Source organism: Diuraphis noxia, unplaced genomic scaffold (genome assembly GCF_037042655.1).
Source record: "Diuraphis noxia isolate RWA-SAM2 unplaced genomic scaffold, SU_Dnox_SAM2 contig0002, whole genome shotgun sequence".
Taxonomy (NCBI): domain Eukaryota; kingdom Metazoa; phylum Arthropoda; class Insecta; order Hemiptera; family Aphididae; genus Diuraphis; species Diuraphis noxia.
Window position 1 is genome coordinate 26,791,099 of NW_028301712.1, and position 24,233 is coordinate 26,815,331.

General features: G+C 30.4%; 1 protein-coding gene and 1 pseudogene across 4 annotated transcripts in view; one reads left to right on the forward strand and one right to left on the reverse strand.

The window, feature by feature from the left end:
* Positions 1-24,233, reverse strand: part of LOC107165518 (discoidin domain-containing receptor 2-like) — a 255,393-nt gene that overhangs the window by 188,246 nt on the left and 42,914 nt on the right. Inside the window, exons 2-4 of one of the 4 annotated variants that reach the window (XM_089219517.1) lie at positions 22,587-22,669; positions 10,958-11,053; positions 243-299 (exon numbers count right to left, since the gene is read on the reverse strand). The gene's annotated coding sequence lies outside the window, so the exon portion shown is untranslated. The remainder of the gene's footprint in view (positions 1-242; positions 300-10,957; positions 11,054-22,586; positions 22,670-24,233) is intronic. The other 3 variants (XM_089219519.1, XM_089219516.1, XM_089219518.1) reach the window with 3 other exon arrangements.
* On the forward strand, positions 17,797-19,873 carry LOC149058285 (uncharacterized; annotated as a pseudogene).

Genomic DNA, 24,233 nt, shown 5'->3' on the forward strand with positions numbered 1-24,233 from the left:
ATAAGTCATTATCGTCTGTGTTTTATTTTATATCAATTATTGGAATTTATATAATGCATATTGTTTTGAACTTAAAATATGGAAGTCTATATGGAATTACTATCAAAAATAATAAGTTTAATAATATGATCCTTGTATACAAATAAATAATAAATATTCTAATGTGTTACAACCGAATTCGAGTGAATTTTACACTGTAATAACACAAACGTCAATAATAAATAATAATATTATAGTATTACCTGTGATAAGTCCGTAAGCACAAATAATGTATTTTCACTAGGATATTTGTTTTGTACCTGAAACAAAATTAATAAATTATAATTAGATTATATTATGTTTCAACATAAATCATATATTACACATGAAAAACATAATATAGGATGCCATACCAAAATAATAGAATATTACTTGGATGCCCACACGACCACACGAGTATTATATGAATTATATTGAAAAGTAATCAAATCGAACATGGAGTATAATATAGACTATAGTGTATACTGTACAATATATTTTGGAGGGTGCGCGAGCAAAATAAATAGGTAAATTTTTGTCAATTATTCATTTTTAATCTACAATATCGTAGAAAACAATATTTTTTGTAGTATTGATTGCAAAAATATAAACGAATTATGGATTTTTTTTTTATCTTTAAAGAATTTTCTGCAAAGAATGAAAATTCAAAAGTCCATTATATATAGACAGTACAAACATATCGGAAATTTGAAAATATTATCTTATGATACATCATCATACTTTCCATTATTTAGAGATATTTAAGCTCCCCAGACTACCAAAAATTGTCCGCGGCCGTTATGAAGAGGTGGCTGTTATGCAAGCCTCACAGAAACGCAATAAATTCAATAATTCCAATGAGGCTGAATCAATGATGGGTCGTCCGTTAAGCTAGGCTTCACTGTAGTATAACTCCAGTGTAATCATAGTGAAAGGGCGGGAATGGTACTTATATATGATATATATATAGTTACAAGTGTCAGTGAAAAGAGTATAGAGGAACTCGAACCCTAATTGCGCCGATGAAATATTATGCCTAAATATTTAGCTCTGAAAATAAGCGTGTAAGTACTTTTAAAACAAGATTTATGACACGTACGCGATGCAACAAGTATACGTATATATAATATCATATTATTACAAAGACGAAGCATGTGTGTCGGTCGGCGTCGTTTTCTTGGCGAAACAAAAACGGTTCAGTATATTATTATATAGCTGCATGAGGTATATACGCAATTAGTGCGTTTTTCCGGAACGTTGACAGCTGGTACGGTGTTCTTGGACGAGGTAAGTAATACCGCTGGTCATGTGAAATAATATATGTCATAAGTGTGTGTGTGTGTGTACAATATCGCGGGAAACGAACAGCGTCTATATAACGGACTTAGAAAAAAGGGGCAGCTAGAAAAATAAGAACTGCGTGTGTAAAGTTTTGGCGAAATTAAACTGTATAGGTACCTATAATACATCCCTCGTCCGTCGAGAGCGTTATATATGTATACAGTCTGAGCAACCGATTTGTAACACAAAGAAAATGAGCCATTATTATTATCATCATCATCGTCGTCGTCTACAGATATATATATTATACATCCAGCATCCCAGAGTATATAGTAAATGGGCTGAGATGGGTGGGTGCAAACGTCCGTCCGTTGATATCTTTCACGTCTTAACGACTAACGGAAGACGAAGTGCAAGTGTGTAACGAATTTACCACCCCAGTCATATACATTACAACAAGTAACAACAACAACAACAATATATAATATATATAATATATATATATGGACGTATATAATAGGTAACACCGGTGCAACGGATGATAATGATTTCGTAAATTAATGTCCGTCTGTACGTCATCTATAAGGTAATATATACAACTGGAAAACAATTTGTATCAGTGTTAAGATCCAATATTGTATATTGATTTTGTAGTTGGTATAGGTATACTAGCTATATATACATCACGTGTTCGGTGCACCTGTGCCATGGTCGATTAATATGACGAGGCAAGCTCATAATAAATAATAATAATATCATACGTAAATGTGTAGGGTGTATTTTCAAATCGAAAAATTCAGAATTTTGGGCAGACTTTCAAAAGTAAATTCTCGTAATAAAAAAAGAAACTATCCACACTCTACGTATATTGTAAATACATTGGTACCTGGATACATGTACCTATATATGTCATGCGACAAAACTGATTTCATTCGACATGGGAAGTTTTAATTAATTAATATATAATTATTAAGAGTTATGAATTATTACCGTTACACTTAGAATATAAAAAAGTAAAAAGTATAATGAGGTTACTATGGATACAGATTACAGATACACAATTACGTAATGGTAACGCTCTTGGTGTCGCAAAAATGTACAGAATAACTATAGCCATAAGACATATTATACGCATGTCAATCAAAATAATAATAATATTGATACAACGACGTAGTTATGATATTATAACGTTATAACTTAATCTTCTTGATTTTCAGATTTCGAACCGATCAACAAAAGATAATTTAAAATCGATGACACAATCGTACATAAGTATAGGTGAAAAGGTGAATTACATAAATACACTGTTAGGTAGTTAAGTGTTAAGTTAGGGTGTAAATGTTAGGCTACACAATACTAACGATGTTATTTTATTGTAAAATAAACTATGTTAACAATTTGTATTCACGATTAAAGAAAAAAATAATCATTCGAGTTAATTTAACAGCGTTTTCATTCAGAGTGGCAATTTCAGACATTTACAAGACAGTTAATATGTGATATTCTGTCATCGAGTCATCGTGTTCATAAAAGTAAAACAAACATTACGATTAACAGAATACAATATCCATGGTAAATACGTAGTGTTCGTTTAGAATCCTGATCGACATTTACAATGTTAATATTTGTCCAAATATTTTAATTATAATTGAATATACTAATTATGAATTTCAGCAGTAGGTACGTATTTCATAATATGTATTATTTTACAAATTAAATTAATTGGTAATTCGACAAACTAATATAAATGCATAATGATATCTCTCTACTCTGAATTGTATACATTATTCTTAGTTGTTATAATATTATTATATAAACTGCAGTTTTGCGTTAACATTTTAGCTTAGATTACACGCGCAAGTATTTAAATCAACATTTTCATATATTTTTTATACTCGTATAATATATATATATATTATTTATATAGGGTCGATTTTCGAGAATGACGGATAAAAGGGTGTTTCAACTCAACATGTAGCACTCCTGCAGTTTCTCTGCGAATCTAAAATTATTAATACATAACATTACGGACGGAACTGTAGCGCTATACATATTATATATTATGAATATATATAGTATTTTACTCACACGATGATTTGTTGCCCCTTCGCTTGCACGGTACTTATATGGCATATATATATTCATTACTATATATATCTGTACAGTACACATAATATATAATGCACCTAAGTCTTAGGCTTCTATGCGATGACGTGAAGTGTTTTATTGAAACACGCGCATGCGATCGAAAATTATTTATAGTCACGGATGGCGTTTGTTTAAGAAAAAACAGCTTCAAATTCAAAAATATGATGTTGTACAATAAGTACGCGTATAATATCAGCAGCGCGAGCGACATATTATATCAAACAATAGGTGTATATTATATATTATATGTGTGTATGATTTATTAGAGCGTATTGGTTTCCGAAAAAGACTTGTGTACGCCGACACTGACATATATATATATATACTGGTGGGTAATACAAATATAATATGCTATTTGAAAAACGACACGAACAGAAGCAATTTTTTTTTTGTCTCGAAACGAGGCGAGTGCAAATGTAGGTAAACAATACATTATTATAAAATGCGCCTAACCTCCAGCTGCAGGTGTGTAATGAGCTGAACGGGGAAAATAAAACAAAACGGGACTATATAATATATATATATATAGCTACGACTAACCACGAGCGCGCTAGTTCACATATACATATATATTATACCTACGTCATGAGCGATGTGTGCAGCGTGATTTGCGAGGACAATTTATCTATAGGTGACATTTCTGGGTACTTGATTTTTTTCACGGTACACGGATCGTGAAATTTTCATTTTATCCTATATTATATAATATTATTCCAGGCCCAATTTAGGCATATAAGTCTGTAAATTGTGTACATACTTTGGTATGAGATATTATATGCAAATAATATAATATACTATCGTACCTAAATACATATATGAGATAACATGACATGATATCATTGTAGACGCACTTTATTAGTCATTCACCGTATGAGTTCGGTTCTAAATGCGACGTCCTATTGTAGGTACTATATATAGACATTTCTTTTACCTAACCTAACAGACACATTTTTCATATTTTCATAAAAAATCAAAGAATATTGATTTTTTACAATACACAGACGATTACTATTTTGGTTAACATCAAGAAATGGGATTAATGGGATTTCTTTTGAAAAGTGCTTTTTATATTATATATTAATTTTAATCTAAACTTTATGTCAAGATCCGTATACTACGGTTCACGAGCTAGTTGTGGCCACCCCTATAATATTATGATAATATAATACGTAAGTTTGTAGTATCATATTATACTTTGTACACAATAATATTATGTCGTGATGTTAATGGCCCGACCATATGAATAATATTGTAATCGAGCTTTTTAATTTTTTTCTTTCTTCGAGTTTACCTGATATTAATCAACTAAACTCATACGTAGATTTAAAATTGTTGACATTTTTATAAGAGTTATCATAAGTTATACGAGATTATTAGGTTATATAGTTTAAAAAGTGAAATAATAGGGTTTACACTATTTTAACATTATATACTTTGTTTACCACATACAATTTGTTAAATATTATGATTAATTACATTAATTTATTTTAAAGTATCGTGGAGACTATCTCATAGAAGCCTGCGACTATTAAGACGGAAATTCAACACGAAATATTGGGGCTTCTTGGTTTGTAAAGATGATCGAAGAAGCTATATAGAAATGGCGAGCTGTGTGTGCGGAATTAATGTCGTTTAAGGACGTACAACGAACAATTAATAAATATATTAGTATATTACTATACTTATATAGACAGTAATTTTAATTTTCTATACGATCATAGAGGTACGTTCTTTATAAGATTTTCCCTAGTTGTTTTTACAATCTGTAATTGCAGAAGGAAACACACTGCAGTGTTAGCGGAAAGTGCGACGATTTCATGAAACAAAGGATTTGCAGTACCTATATACCTATACCGTAAATAATGTTACAATATTATCTCATCGTCTTGAGGTCATTTCGAGGGGCACGTGCATCGGTGCTGTTCTCGCTGCAGGTGGTGACTTGCAACTTGCAAGCAAGCATTGTTATATGTATACATAATATTCAGTCCTTGCCGCCATCGTAAACAATACTTAATAATAATAGTAATAATAATATTATGTTGGCGTTTAAAGTTCGAAAACCGGATAAAATGCAAATTAGTAAACACCAACGATTCGCAGATTATGGTGGTATTGTAAGGGGGGAACGAGGGGCGGATAACCTCGTATTGGAAAACATGACCGACTGCACTTACGGCGATAATGTTTGGCTTGCCGAAAGGGCGAGGTCCGTGAAGACGACGACGATAATGGTACCTAGTATAATATATTATCATGCATGCAGATTGAATCATTGCTGAGGAACAACCATACAGTATTTCAATAAACGTATCAATTTTTTTTTTAAGAATTTCATTTTGTTTTTGAAATACAAAACGTGTAACCTACACATGCAGTTATAAATTCATTGGCTAAGAATTGGATTTTTTGAACAGTAGCCTACATAGTTTGGCTATTTGAAATTTGAAGCATATAAAATATTACTATAGAATGAATAATGTGATATATAATATTATGTAAACTATTTAATAATAATTTTAATTTAAAATTTAAAAAAGGTTAGGTTATAGACGTTATAGTAGACAGTATTCATAAGGACTTATAGTATACGAGTAGGTGGTATAAGCGAAGCAGAAAGGCACAAAATAGTAGGTATAGACGTATAGTTCGTACACCGCAAAATGTTAATTTACTACCCTTAGCTCAAATAAACTTTACATACTTATAACTATAATTAATTATGTAAACATTTGAAATTTGATTTCTATAAGAAACAAAAAATTCTCAACAAGATATTATGTCAGGCTAGGCTTCGCAGCCTAATATGAAATTAAAAACGTACATAAAAAAAAATGTTTTAAAATGTATAAATGACAATTGTAGTAATTGCCTAACGATATCAATAAATATATACTTTATTTTCAATAATATTGTGTTTTTATAATGAACTCAAATTTTAAGAATTTCCAAAAACATCGATATATCTTATGATGTGACGAGCGTTTACTGTAAAAATAATCGCTCTGTATAGCATATTTACGCCATTTTATGTATATACCATCATAATATACAGCATATAATAGTACATACGGCCGTATTAAGGTCAGATAGAGCAGGACCACACAGGGAGGAAGCTGTAGGGAAACGTTAAAATAACACGAACGAAAGAAGGGATGTCGAATAATAGAGGATAAGCTTCGAGGTTGATGACTGTATGTATACAGGATGTCCCGCGAGGATTTACCCATTGCAATATCTCACGGAATAATGGAGATATCAAAATTCTGGTTTTGTAATAAAACTTACATGGATAATAACTACAATATTATTTCATTTTTAAATTTATTTTAATGTTTTGGTAAGTATTTAAAAAAAACTTTTATTTAATTATTTCCAAGAAAGATGTTCATTTTGTAGATTTTATTTTTCTGAAAATATTGACGTTTCAACATTTTATTTTTATTAATTTCCCGATTTTTAATATTTTTTCTAGTTTTGAAGAAATAAAATATGATTATAATACCTAACTAGGCAGACTGAAAGTGTTCGGCCGGCCGTACGAGAGCGCGGGCGGCATGGCGCGTCACATGTTTGATATCACAAAGGTGTTAAATAATTTCTAATTTTTCTCTAAACTGAAAAAAAAATTGATGAAAATAAAATTTTGAAAAGGCAATATATTCAGAAAAATAAGCTCTACGAAATGGTTATCTTTATTTTTTTTAGAAATAATTAAATAAAAAAATATATTTTTCAACTTTTTTACGAAAACATTAAAATATGAAATAATTGTAGTTCTTATCCCTGTGATCCTTATTATTAAACCAGAATTACGATATCTACATTATTTCAGGAGATATCGTAAAGGGTAAATCCTCGTGGAACACTCTGTATATACCTATACATTATGTACCATTGGGTTCTTTTGGGTCCTCGAGCAACACAGCCGTGCAACATATATATAGACAGTAGACACACACTTGTGATATTATTGTATTATATAATATCGTATTATAGTGAGTATGGGCTGCGTGTGCGTCTGCAGGCGGTGTACGTTTACCGATATATGCATGTACATAGGAAAAGAATTATTAATAATAATAATAAAAATACCACTCGAACGTTCCAACTGTTTGTTGCGATGAGGAGAAAACGCATGTGTACATAATATTTTGTATATATATATATACGATTCGCGTCATATTCGATGACGATAGACGTTCAAATGCGACGATAATAATGTTATTTTTGGAATTTTTTTTTTTGATTTATTTTTTATATTTTTTCGTTACGTTCAATCATTAATATAATATATTATATATAATTTCATCGTCGGCGGGATAATACTCGTGTGGGGCCGTCAACAAGATTTGTTTGTGAATATAATTGAGTGAAATAAAAACTATATTTTTCGGTACCTATTACCTATCTATACAAATATATATCTATACGACACATATAAATAAATAACAATAATACACCAATAAAATTGAAGTTTGGATTAAAGGAAAAATCCAGGGTTGAGTACTTTAATGTTTTTTTTTTCTTTTCTTTGTACAAACACTTATATATATTATAGTAATGTCCGTATTGCTTTGGTAAATTTCCAAATAGAATTAAAATTGTATTTATTATTTTTATATTGTGTAGATTTTATACAGAGTCAGGGTGTAACAGGAAAACAACAATTTGGTGCTAGTTAAATGTATGATAAAAATTGTGAACATTAAATAGATAATAAATTATTTAAAAAATTTATTAGTTTCGGGAATCCCCAAAAATTATATTTTGAAAAAAATTGTTACATTCCAAACTAATTCACTCCAAAAAATTATTAGTATTTAAATTTTTTTTTAAATATGCTATTTGACTGCTAAATGTTTTACCATTAAAATTGTTTTTAATAATATCTAAAAATAGACTTTTTTGAAATTGTCGATAACAATTTGAATCAAAATATTTTTAAATTTGTATTTTCGAGAAATTTAAATTAAAAAATGTATATTTTAAAAATAGCACAATCGTTTATATATTACAATATATAAAACAATTTTTTTTCTTTCAAATATATTGATTGTCTATAACAAAAATTATTGCATAAGTCACTTATTTCTGTTTATATAGTAATGAAATTATATTATTCGTATTGATATACCTATATACGAATTCGTTCGCCGCCGTTTGTTTGCTTTCAGTGTCGCAAGAGTCGCATAGGACCTCGTCAGTTATCGTTCGACTTAAATGTCGAGGTACCTACGTGCGTACATCCACCACTCGGGGTATACTAACGAAGCTCAAACAAGCATGCTAAGTATTATGCGTGTGAACACGAAACAACGCCCCATCGGTAAACTGCACCAAAGAGCGCACACATAAAATATCACCGAAGGTAGGGGAGTTCAGGGGATAATAAATAATTTATAACGTTACTATTGGGAATTCTATAAATCATTGAATCGGGTGCTCTATACTCGCCCGCCCCTCGTCATCGCGAGTTCTAAAAACGTTTTTAAGATGATTTAAGATTATAATATATTCGATTTTATTTTTACTCATATTTTTGTTTCTTTTGAAACGAATCCGTTGGACGAATATTAATGATGATGATGAGGAGCCGCGTTCACGTACAACACGTTGGAATATTATATTGCAACGTTTCTGAGATGAATTATTATAAATTTTCATCATTTGAATAAAAATAAATAGCGACACATCTAGAATTTAATCAATTTTCCGCCAAAGCTGAATTTGTTTTTATTTAATATGTACCTATAATAATTGTTCGTATATTATAATTTATTTTAAGTGGCTCAAATTCAATTATTAATTGTTTTTATAAGTCAAGTGTTCATCATAATATTATTAAGACATCTTAATAACCAATACAATATTTATTGGGAGGTGGTGAAAATTGCATTCAATATTAAGCAGTAAGTTTTACTCTGGGCTTCATGGCTTTCACATCCTTAAATCTGGAGGACCTGTTAACTACAAACCCGAGATTCAATACAGGTTATTTCAATAAAACTGTTCAGTACCTATATCGAAAAACATAACCTAAAAATATATCGAACATGAGCCACGATATCAAAAAAGTTGGCCATCTCCAATATAAAAAAAACATTGAGAATTAAAATTTAAGTAAGTTTAGTGCTGGTAAAATGATCGAATAATGATATTAACTACTGATTATTGGCGTCATCTAGTAAAAAAAAAAAAATGGTGACTTACAAAGCGCTAAAATTGAAATGTATTAAATTTTGAATTTTTCGACGTCGTATAATATATCAGTTAATTTGCACCATCGGATTAGGTTTTTATCTCGTTTTACAATTTTATATTTCCATTTTCCTTACAAAAAATGTAACAATTCGATGTACGTATTGGTAGACGTATTTTCCGGACGGATACGAACACCGCTGTATACGGTATGTATCGTTACCAATTGAAAACCAACGCACTATGTCTTATATAGGCGAACAGCATTTGATTGCATTTCGGTGGACTAGTCGCGTTAATATTGTCTGATGTAAAGTGGTCCACACTCCGATTACTGTTTATACTCGATGGTCGACGGATGTACACTCAATTCCCTAACCTAGGAGAGGAGGGGCGAATGTTGACATTTTCATACCCACACACACACACACATATATATCCTTCTATGATTAACGTCGACAGTATATCAAAACATTACGTACACCGCATTGCATTACCATGTATATAATATATTATGTGGACTGAATCGCTCAAAATCGCAAATATCGCGTGTATTTAATCATTTAAATTAGCTTCAAGCGTTCCAATTTTAACTATATGACGTGTGTTTTACTACATGATACATTAAAATATTTATGAAACGTATGATGTGTTTCAAAACGTGAAATAATTGTGAAATGTAATATTATCATACATAGGCCAGTGATCATTTCATAATATACCAAGTTCTTTTCGTTTATATTTTTTTCGTGTGATGCATTCATTTCACAAATTCATATTTTATTATAAGTCCACACTATAATGGTATACCGTATACAATTATCGTGTGGGCTACGTATACCGTATACGTACAAGTATTGAAAAATTAAATGATAAAAACGTAAAAGTTATATAATAGATACTGCGGTTTTATATCAGTTGTATTTTCCCCTACCTATTGGCTTGATTTTTTTTTATCTCAAAATTGTTATGATAAGATTAAATTTTAAAATTACACTAAAACCTAGTTTAATATAGTAATAATAACAGTATAATAGTGTAACTAGATTTTTTTTTTTTTGTATTTATTGGCCTGATAGAAGAAGGGTTTTATTTTTAGTTGCCGCATTAAAAAGGTTGAGAAACTCTATAGTGTAGGTAAAATATTTATGTCGTATCGTTCTGTCAGATATTGAGATATCTATCGGTTTCTTACAAGAATTCACGTCATTATTTACACGGAACAATCACAAATTTCTAAAATATTACGCTGATGTATAATTTCACACTTATTGTGAACAACAAATTACAATAATAATATTATACGCACCACATATATAAAATGGTCTTGGTTAATTAATGCGATAAAATTAACGTCAAAACGTTGCGCCTGCAGCAACTATCAAGCAAAGGCGATTTTGTGGCGCTGAAACCAAAATTAAATGAACGGTTTTAAATTATAATATATTATAATATTATTATAGTATTATATTAGTAATTTATATCTCCTTAATGATCCCATGGACGCGACCTTTCTCGGAAGATATGGTATACTTCAAACCAAATTCGAGTAGAACATTATGGGTAACGTGCGGGCATCTCATCATGCATGAATGAGTTGCTGTGATCCAAGTTGCATCGCTGCGATAACCCCAAACCAAAATATAGCTGCAGACAAAATTTCGCAAAGAGATAGTTAAATGGAGAGCTCTTTAGTTGAAACTTCTAGAGCTATTGCGTAGATGAAAAAAAATCATATTCTAAACTATTTAAATAATAATTTTATTATTATTGATCAGTATAATATGTTTATTGGATATTATTGTCGTATCAGCGAATAAATGTATGGTTTGTTATCATTCGGGGTTTTCAATCAATCTATCTAACATTCGCCAGCTCAACATAAATCATCTATAGATAATATATCATTAACCGTTCACGCTTTATTAAAAAAAGAATGACATAATATGACTATACTATTGCATAATTATTAACCTAACTGACAAGCTAGGCGGTGATAGGTGAATAAGAACATGTTTAATTCGTTTAAAATTTAATATACTTATACAAATATTATGGTGGATTTTTGAGGCATCTTCGAACGGCACTCGAAAAGTAAAAAGTCACTTTTATGATCGAACGCCCATTATTATATCATATTATATATTACATACGTAACACTTTTTTCTTGACGAGTTTGAGCACTGACAATATGTATAAAACAATAACTAACAATAATACTATTATAATACGTAAATCGATTCAGCAAACTGCGACCGTCACTAAAATCCTACCTATATATCGTTATTTATGTATTGTAGTTTTTGCTATTATTATTATTATTACTTTATGTCGTCTAATATAAAAGATAAGGTATATGAGAACTTTTGTGTAAAAAATATTTCGATGTTCACGTGGTAGGGCACTACTGAGTGAAATTTAAATGAAAAAAGTTGCACAGCATTTTACCTCCCCTCCCCTCTGTACTCGCTCGTCTCATCCATCGTGTGTATATATACATATATATATATATATATTATATAATATACACACACACCCATCATGAGTTCTCCGCCACGGCTATCCGTGTATTACTCATCAAAACATTTTATCCCTGACATCGGTTGTTTTTGCGGCCGCACAAACTTTCTCATCTCGCTCGTGTATAGTCGCTCTCTTTTCCTTATACAGTACCGCGGTAGTGATAAATGAAAAAAAAACCCGCCCAACACAAAAGTTCTTTTGCCAGAAAACATGACAGCATTATTTTTCATTTCCTCCCCCCCCCCCCAAAAAAAAATAATAATAATAATAATAGTAATAATAATAATCTGCTCTGTACTCCTTAATAATATAGGTGGATATATATTATTATAATATAATATATTATATCGTCTGATGTATATCATTGCATATATATATTATGTGACCACGTTAAGCCTCCGTCCGTAAAATAAACACAAAAAACATCAATATTATTTTTATCAAATATAATTGTCTAAATTAATTTTTAACTTAGTTTTATTGTTGTTGTATTGATCATTCATATCATTCATATCAATCGATAATATTGTATTATATTGTAGGTATATTTATTAAATGGTATTTTATCAATTTTATCAGTTCAAGACATAATAATGGTATAGTGACTATATTATACTATACATACTATACTATAGTCCATGCCTCATACGGCATGGTTACTGGCTTATGGTTTCCGTATGTAGTTATAAATTACCCACTTGTAATGAGGTATTTTATACAATTATTAAACCTTTATTGTAAACAACCAAATCGCAAAAGTAATTCTTAGTTTTTAATAAACACATACAATGAGATTTTTTTGATTTTAAGTGAGCGTGGTAACTATTGTAGTATTGTTACACGCATTTATGTTATTTATCTATTTTAATTTTTCTTTTGTGAACAAGTTTTCGAGCAGGGGACTTGATCCAATCTGTACTGGGTACCGGCCATTTTTCAGTAGAAAATAAAATCTATTTATAGTATTTTTGAGAAGGAACTTTCAGATTTTTGCTATTTCTTCCTATATTAATGCAATACATCAAATACAGTAATACGTACATTGATCTAGGTACTCAATGACGGTAACACGAGTACCCTCAAATCAACTCAGAGCGAGTTCCGCGATTTTTGATGAAAATATATGTTTTATTTTATAAAGAATCAAATCTAGGTCGGTATTTACTCGTATTTTTACTTAAACTATTAGCGTCAGCAATATTTTAAAATAGAACATTTATAAAACGTGACAAAAATATTGTTGAATAAAATGTTATCTATTTAGGTTTAAAATATATAATACCACTACTTCCTATATAATATTAATTATTATCACTCAAAATATTGCGAATTGGGATGCGCGTAGGTTTTTTATTTTATTATTATAAATAAATGTATTTACAACCTGTAATATAATAAAAGAATAAGGAAATTTCACGTAGGTTTTATGTTGAAATTGTATTGCTTACATTTTAATAGGTTGACGTTTGTTGTTTTATTAACCGTAGCGTTATGTCATAATTTTTCTTATGCGTTCACAATGTAATATAATTTAATATAGTATATACCAACAATATTCAGATTGTAGGTGTAATATATGTCATACATCATGACTTTTTAACATTTATTTTTTTATTTTTAATATCGATCTTATAACTTATACAACTTCATAAGCTACGGTCATTAATCGCCTAATCATATTTATTTACAGAATGACTAAATACGTTATAAATTAAATTATTTTCATATATGATTAAATATTATGGAGTATTTGGAAGAATTTGTCATAAATAATCCGAAAGTAAAAAGCACATAGACATAATATATAAATATTTATGAATTTTATTTTATATTATATTTTACAGAATAATTTAAACATAATATAGTCATATATGCATTAAAATCTACTTTAAATTTAAAATTCCGTTTTTACGTAGGTAAGTCACGATTTTCTAAAATTTGTCTTTTACCTTTAGTGGTTTTCTCAAAGAATCGACTTGGTGTGTTTCGTCTCGCATATATGTATAAACATTATATATATATATATTATGTATGTTGTGTATAAAATATATGACGATTATAACAAAAACATTTGTAGAAGTACATGAACAGGGATGAATGACAGGGAAGGGAGGGGTAAGAAGGAATGAAAAAGGTAGGTGTGTTAATAGTTGAGCACAAAAATGCCAATTCATATGGTACAGGTACTTAAAAAGTTAAAAAGAAGATTGCCATAAAATATTCATCGATAATTTTATTCTAAAATGTTCTGAGCACCCGCCCACCCACGTCGTTTAAAATATATTTCTTAACTTTTGAAGAGTTATTAATACATCGTTCAAAATAGCAGTCCACAGTTATTTTCAATGATACCAGCTATATTTTTTTTAGAATTTTTTTTTTCATTTATTTCCTCAGAATCGTATCGAAAACGTAATAATATATAGGTAATATCTGCCTTACCACACTCACAGTTGGGTACGCGAGATGACGCCGCCAACGGTATACACAGCGACGTCAAAGGGCGGCGAGCCATTTAAACTATTATTTCGGTGGTATTACACACACACACACGCACACACAATACACATTATACATTTACAAAGAATGCGTATTGATGAAAGCACGAGCACTGCACGACGTGCTCATACTATAAGAGCTGGTCTTGGCATCACAACGGCTACACATATATTATAGCGTATATTATTATTATCAATTTGTGTGTATGTGGGCAGGTAGGTGCACCACCGCCGGCGGTGGTGCGCGTAAACACTGCCATGCACGCACGCCGGTGTCATTGATTTTCTGCTTTTCTCTCTGCCCCACTCACTCTCTCTCGCACCCTCTCCCGCACCATCTCTATCTCTCGTTACTTCGCACTCCCTCGCACGGGGGGTACAAATAAAAAGAACCTGTCAAACGGCGGAATTCAATTTGTCAAAATCATCCTGTTAATACCTTCGACCGCGTGCGTGTGTGTGGACCTATCTCGAGTGTGTCTTTTCGACAGACCCCACGCTCCCACACACACACTCACACACACATACACATACACACATATATATACATTTCGGAGGGTTAACATCGCGTATGCCGGCATATCAATGGCTCTCGCGTATATGATGGCTTTCGAGGGGGTTTTTTTTATTGTTATCAAATAATAACGTTTTTCTCGACGGAGGAACGTTATCGGCGATGGTTGGTGCGGTGCGCAGAGTTGCTGATGGCGGGTAAGTGGGTGAGTGCGAGGGGGGAGGGGTAGTAGTGTAGAAAACCACACACGTGATATATTAATAATAATAATAATAATAATAATAGCATATAAAACGAATAAATAAAACGCGCGTAGTTCTTGGTGCAGCGACCGACTACGACATATTGCATCGGATCTGTGATGCGCGCCGTAATCCAATATTTCGACGTGGTGATGGTGGGTTGCGGCATGGGTGGATGGGTGGGGGGTCGGATGACGGGACGACGATCGCGTAAATACAGGGGTGGATTACCTATGAGAAAAGTTTTCAGAAAACCCACGTCGCATTATATAACGCGTTTGAATCACAACCCTATTATTTATGGAATTTCGCCGGGCGGAAATACACAAACGCGAAGACGACGACAAAGTTATTCATCGCGTGGACAATAAACGTCATAAAACCATTACACAATACGTTTTCACTACCATAGACGTGTGCGTGTGTATGTGTTTATAAAGGGCACACCGCACATCGACTCGATGTTTTTATATAAAAATCGCACACATTTGAAATATCACGTCAAAAGATGCATTCTGCACTCAATAAAAATATATACGTATACACATTAAATCGCAAAAATATTGTATATATTATTATATATTATGTTCATATGATATTAGATAATATTTTTATAAAAAGTTATTATTAATATTATTGTACTGCGTATACTTTAACACATGTATCATTGCAATAAAGACGTCGACGGCGGTCGGCAATGTATAGTGCTGCAGTCTCCTTATTACTGTAACGAACGTCCCTCTGCAGAAGACTATAGTGATATTACATAGTACTATATTAGAATAACGCGAGAAGGAAAACTCTCCCCAAATAATATTTCCGTTGCCGATAAATTATTATTCCTCTACACGACCCTTGAACGTCTTCACTGTGCACAGTATATCTAATAATATATTATTGGGTTTCTGTAGTTGCCTTGTCTTCGGGTGACCCTGCACAGAAAGCTGTAGACATTTACAATATTATTGTATAGGTACAACATATTATATTATTATAAGATATTATTTCGGTAACATAGCTCGATAGCCTCAAATAAATGTGTATAGGTCTTATGAAACACGGTTGCGGTTGAATAGGAACTTGTATTCCGGTATACACAATAAATAGCCAATATTTACTATAAAATCGTTCATTAGAGTGATTTAAATAATTTTCCAACAATATTTTCTATGTATAACTTTTTGTTTGAAGTATCAATTTACGAGGGCACGTTCAAATTGTTTCTACCCAGTTATGTAATAAAAAATGTTGTCTTGGACAATAGATCCATCTAGATTAGGCGTGGTTAGTGTTTAGGTTTGTGGTTTATGTCATGAAATCAATTGAAATTAATGCGTCTGAATTATAAAAACTTAAACATTAACATTTTATCATTTTACGAGATTGATTTAGACCGCATTATTTTTCATTAGAAAGAGGGTATATACCATGGTGCAGAATAATTATATAATAGTACTGATTTTGGAAATTTTTCATTGACAATAGGTACCTAGTTTTAAGTTCAAATTTAAAAAATGTATGAAAACATGTTGAATTTAGTCGGTAAAAAAATTACTCAACTGAGTTAAGCGCGAAGAACTCGGAAATTGTGAATTCTATTAAACCACTTCACCTAAAAGAATGTGTAGAGAATTTGTATTACAACCGTGTGTGTAATATTATTGTATAACGCAAAATGTAGCTCCATATATATTAAATAGTCCATAAGTCACGTTTACCCATTAAGTAAATTTATATAGGTACTCATTATTCGTGTCTTCATCAACAAATACGTTTAACTTCTATCTCTTATTTATAAAACATCGCGTATAACTACTAAAATATATAAGCCAGTAAAATTATTTTTATTGAACTGTATAAAAATATATTTAATACATTATTATATACATTTGATAAATATTACATAATATTATGACGAGGATCATTTCAGTTCACTTTATTGAAAACCACTGTATAGGTTAGGTTAGGCATGTAAATGATTATGACTGTTTATTATATAGGTATCTGGTATCTACATATATAATATATATTCTTTTATGTTTCATAATAGGTAAACGTAAAATTTTCATTTTATAAATTATCTTCGAGATGCTACATAACGATGCATCAATGCATCATGCAACTTGGTAAACGTGCGTTGGTAAAACACTTGCAGAGTTATATGTACAATGTACATATTATGATATAGGCTTTGTATAATAATAATATAATGAAAAAAAAATAGAAAACTGACGGTGGCCTAAATATGCATTTCAAAATTTTAGTGGGCAATTATAGTTATAGGTACGTTCGGAACTATACTTTGCATGTCCATATACGACACAATAATCGCATTAACTAAAACAGTAAATAATCACTGTGCAATCTAAGTTACAAATCGTTGCCGCTATGTTAAGTTTCGATCACATAAAAATATTACGAAGTATCAATAATGCAATATTGTAAAATTATTCCATAAAAATAATATCTAATGTATCATAAAGTAACATTATTTAAATATTTTAAGCGTCATACGCATGTAATGCTACAAATGAACATTCGTGAAATGTTCATTTATTATTGTATTGAAATAATCTTGTTTACGCGTTAACATGCAATTATAATATTATTATTACTTTATTAATAATTTTAAAAATATACCCAAATAGTTTTATCTCATTGTTATGAGCAATATAGCATTGTATTTCTATTTCCGATTTCGGGAAAGCTGAACCCACATGACGCGCAACGGACGGCGCAAACAGCGCATTGTGTAGTGTACTAGTGTGCGGCAGTCCGGCGGATATTATGAAAGTAATATTACACTACATATTATTATAAACATAAAATTCGTAATCATAACCCATGTGACATTGTGACCGTTTAAGTTTTCATTTGTTTTTTTCCGAGTTTCTCTTGTTTGAAATTGTTCAGTTATTGTTTTTCTCTTTCATTCTGGTTATTTTCATTTTACCTATACTTCACGTCTATACGGAAAGAAATGGATTACCAAAATAGCTGTGAATACTCAACTTCTGCAATTAATAGAAAGGTAATTAATAATTATACACCTATTTTGCATTTTAGTCTCAATGTGGTCATCAAAAAGTAAGTAATATAATTTTTTTTCTTTCGTATAAATGGTTGTAAACTTGTAACTTTATTAAATAGGTAGGTTTATAGACAGTGTTGGGAAGTAACTTAACTTAAGTTACAAGTTACTATAACTAAATTACTTTTTAATTAATTTTCTGGTAATTTAATTGCATTTTATTGTAAGTAATTTATATGTGATTTAAGTTACTTTTTTGAAGTAATTATTACTTAATTATTCATTACTTTATTTGGTTTAAGACTTTAATATACTAGGTATAACCTATGCACTAAAACGCGATCTAAAATTAGTGATTGTAATTTTGAATATGCACTTTAAAAAAAAATAAATTTGAAAGTGTGAAGAAATAACTAAATGTGTAGCAAAATAAGTATTTGTTAATAATTTCATATTGTTGGTTGTCATTATTTAATATATTTTAGTTTATGTATTGTATTGAACACATGGTTATTAAGCTCCAGTGATATTTTTTAAAAAAAAGTAACTTTTATTGTAATTGAGTTACTTTTTAAACTCAAAATAAATGTAACTTAAAAATAATTTAGTTACAATTTTGATGAGGAATTAGTAATGTAATTTAATTATTAAAAAACAGTAACTTCCCCAATACTGTTTATAGATAGGTACACACATAAATATTTATAATTAATTAATAATTATTCATTTTCCATACATTTTCATAGACACTAACCAAAAAACGTTGGGTGATAGCTACATTTCCTGACAGTCAGGAGTATAGTGTCATACCAACTAATTGGGTTTTAAAAACTGTTGATGGACATGGCAATGCAATAGTAAAATGTATGTGGCCACCTGCTACATTACATGTTACAAGTGATATACTAAAAGAGGCTATGGAACCATTAGATGATTGGAATACTTACAGAATAAAATTATTTGAAAATGGAAAAGAGTATAGTATGTATCTATTATATACCTAAAATTTTAAAGTATTAATGAAAATAAACCTACAAAAAAAAGGCTAGCATAGATACCTACCTAAATTTACTATATTTACATAAACAATTTGTAGGTGATTTTGGTAAAGCGTGGTATAGGCATGGTGCATTAACTGAAGAATCAGCATCCGAAATTGAACAGCAACATTTAAATAAAAAAATAAAAACAAAAGATTGTATGGTCAGTCATCATCAATGATGTGTGGAGATTCTGATACTTCCAGTGATGAAGGTAAACAATTCATTAATTTTTTTTACCTAATACCTTACTTATTTTATTTTTAATTATAGGTATTAACATTATTCAACAGAAAAAAATAAATAAAGGTCCACAAATTGGTATGCCAGAACAAACTTTGTTAATAACATTTCTGAGCCTCAGTTTACTGAATTAAATAATATCAATTTAAGTCCTTCCACGAGCTCAGAGAATGTATCGTTGAATATGGCAATATCTCGCAGTTTTAACATATCTGAGGTAAATAAATTTAACATCATTTTTAGTTACTTAAATAATAACAGCTAATAAAAGATTAAAAATTTTAATTTTTAAAAAATAATTCTTAACATTCATAAATACTAACATTTTTTGTAATAGAATTTCCTTAGAATTTCTAAATCAATTATTTTTAGTTACCTAGGTACCTACCTATTCATTTTTTTTTAAATGTTTAACTCATTCTGATTTAATCCTAAATTATTTAAGTATTAGGTTCAGGTAGGTATGTTATTTAATTAACATTGCATTTTAAGCTATTATAGGTATGTGATGATAAAAATATAATTCATGTTTCATTTAATTTTTACCATAAATTTCATTAGTCATCTATTTAAAATAGTATTTTTGTTGTAAACTTAGAGTAGCAGTGCATTACCTCAACAAACTCAAATTAGCCCAATACCACTTCGGTATACAAATTAAATTCAGTGGATTGTTTGGACAAAACTCAACCAGGTTTAATGAAATATAATAATTCTTATGAATATTTTCCCTTGTTTATATTTTACCAGCTTTTCATCTTTTTTTAATCTACTTAATTTTTCATCCAAAGATATTGGCTCATATATCATAAATCTTCAATTTTTAAGTACACCTCATCTTATCCAACTAAATGATTTTAAATGTAAGTGTTTTTATATTCAAATATCAGGGGATAAAGCAGTAGTTATCACTCTTTGTCATAATTTAGATATACCACAATAATTAAAACAAAATTTTTAATGTGATTTAAAATATTTGATAAACTCCTCATGATAAATTAATTATATTTATTGAAATTATTAATTATTGTTTTGTGTTTATTAGAATTAAGGAATGTAAATATTTAATGAATATAATGTAGGTACATATCTAATCAATTTGGATTAAATATATTTTATATTATTTTATATATTATGTATTGCAATACCTATGTATAAATATGTTATTAATTTGTATTATTTTAAATGTAAATGTTTTATAAAATATTAAGTTTGCTATAATATTATAAAAATTATTTTAAGTTAATTAACATTTTAGTTAAATTACCTTTGTGCCACATAGACGTTAATTAATTCATATTTTTTTTATGTATAACATAAAATTATAGAATTGTATATTTAATAAAAAAAAAATTGTTTTGAAGTCAAATAAAACACTTGGTTATATTAATTTGTTTTTTAATTTTAAATAAAATGTGTATTCCTTTTCATATTTGATAAAAGTATAAAAATAATATTATGATACCTTAAAAGAATAAGCTATGAATTATGTAGGTATTATTGTAATGTTTCATTTATATTAATATTCTAAAATATATTTAGAATACAATATTGAAAAGGTTTAAAATTATTTGATAACGTTTATTGAATGTTTTTTGGGAACAATCATTGAATGTTATTTGGTAACAATCAATGGATGTTATTTGTAACGTGCTTGGAATATTACCAGATTACTTGTATAGAATGATATACAGTAATATGCATGGAACATTGGGATAAAGTATTGTATTCATATTACGAATGAAGTTACTTTCTTGGGACATAAGCAGTTCCATGCACATTACAATCACACAAATGTAACTTAAAGTGTAACATTACAAGTTATGAATTAATATTGTAAAAACATCGCAAAAATATTCCATTGCACAGCAGGGAAGGGTTATTAAATTGAAACTTGAAAGGGAAACCGTTGGATAACACACTGCGAAATAGTAAGGTAAACAAAAGGATGTTAATCCTCTGCAGTGTGCAAGCACAGCTATACACGTACTACAGGTACTCTCCTAAGTACGACAATTTTCGAGTTATAGGAAGTAAAAGAGCACTTGTTTAAAAGGAAAGATAATCTTTTGTACGGTAGATATATAATATATAGGTGGGCTTCTTATGGGATTACTATATGTTTATACAACACAACTCAAACAAGCTGTATATGAGTAGAAAACATTTTCAATCTATATAAATATATTGTCTTCGTAGTCATGTGGCTATATTGAGTGATATTTTCGGACTTGTATTTAAAACTGCCAATGTATTTTTTCGAGAATTCCGGCACAGTTTTGTTTCAGGCTCTACCTCAATCATAAAATTATAATATGCATTATACATATTTGTATAAATTAATGTTAAGTTACATTTTAAAATTTTTTTTGAACACAACCGAGAACTTACCGCATTCCAGGGTTAAAAAAAAATATGAAAAAATTAAATACGAACAGTTACTGGTATTTTTATTAAGGTATATAATATTCAGAGACCGCGCAGTTTATTTGTGTCGTATCCAGATAATGCAAAATATAAAAGCCAAAAGGGTCACTGTAAATCGTCTTGTCTACAGATAATATTATCATATGTTTTCATATGATATTCGAATACCTACATTATGTTTATTTATTTAAAATAAAAGATAAAAAATTCATGACAGAGTATCGATTATTTTTTTCTTCACAACCGTATTCACAATGAAACGTTTTATTTATTCTTCGTTTATCTTTTTACACGCACCCAGATATGAGTAAGGTTCTGTTTTGCATTCCGAGTGGAGATATTTGTTTTACAATAGTCGTCTTATTATTTCTGATTTTTTATATAACTTTTTCGGGTGATAAAAAAAAGTCAAATACTTACATATATTTATCCATTCTATATAATGCGAAGGCGTTTCATTGAATTTCTTCTTATTGATTTACGCGTAGTCAACGTTCAAAAATCTGAAAATAAATGATAATAAATAACGGGGTTCCATGACCTTGGTCAGCTGAACAAGGTGACTTCCGGTGTATACAAATTTCTGCGACGTAAAAAGGCAGTTTTTAATTTATTTTGGTGGCGTCAGCGCTCGCAGTAGCGTCTGTTCGCTTTTTTTTAGTGGCGGGTTGTTAAAAATTTCAATAAACAACGAAAAATAAAAATAAAATGTGAATTTTTTTTAGAAAACAATAATCATGAGTTTAGCGAGTATATTGAGGTATACGCCTAATATTCGTACATACATACATACACTCATTCAAAACGAATTCACCGGCAAGACTAATCCACCGCACACGACTCTCCATCCGAATCAAATTGTTTAGCGCCACGCGTTTAATTCTTTATACCGATGCGCATATATTATATGTTATACACAACATTCATTTAATTTATATTATTATTACCTTTGAACCTACAAATAGGATCGCCCGCGATATTGTGGCTCTCTCTTCATTTGCGTAAGTATTCGACTACGGGGTTGTATAATATTATTATAAAAATGTTTTATGTCGAATTCCACCGTCTGCTGCTCTGGCCTGCAGTGTGCTATGATTTAATTACAAATATACGAGTATACCAAAATAATATGTACATATTACAATTATTTGCGAAGTTTGTGGGCGTCAGTGGTGCATAGAGGTGTTTTATACACCCACCTCCTTCGAGAACATGTTATGCAGTATCATTACTTGTTAACCTGCCTAGCTGGGTACACCACATGGTGGGTTCGTATAATATCATATATAATAAATTTGGGAGGGGGTTTTAATTTTGTAATTATCATATTGGATGACGTTACACCTGAACATAACATTCAAAATTAAATCATTCAACAATTTCATCTCTCCCCCCCCCCCCCCCGGTTAGTATGCCCCACTGGCTGCAATGGTGTAGGCCGGGATATGCATTATTATAATATTATATCTTATGCCGTGTCCGCGGTGGCGACGGGTTATAGTGATTTAGGTATACACGCCGCCACCATTCCAGCGGGTAGGTATATATGGTAGTGTGAACACGCGTGACCGGAATTACAATATATATATATAGTTTTATGGTGTGGGCGGGGTGAGAGGATGCGTACGTTTTCCCACTGCGCCCTAAGCGCCAACCCGGTTGCACACACACACACACACCCACCCACACACACACACACACACACACACACGCTTTGGATTTATGGCGGTGCGAGTCTCAAGAATAATATCTATACGGACCGAACAGCGAGCATCCCTCTCATGGCAACCATCGCGCGCGACTACAACCACGGTGGTGGTTGTACGTTGTACGTATTGTTATAAAATAACGTAATGGATTATTATTCGGTACGACTAACGGAAGTGAACGTTAAAACCTGTTAATGACCCAACCTAATCTTATATCGTCCGCTGTAATGACTTGTAATTCATTTATCGTGGCGTATCGTATCTTGGCCGCGGTAATCGTAAAGATAATATACTCTCGGGCCAATGTGAAACTATTGTGCTCTGTGAAACGGAAGGAATATACACCGCAGGATGTGGC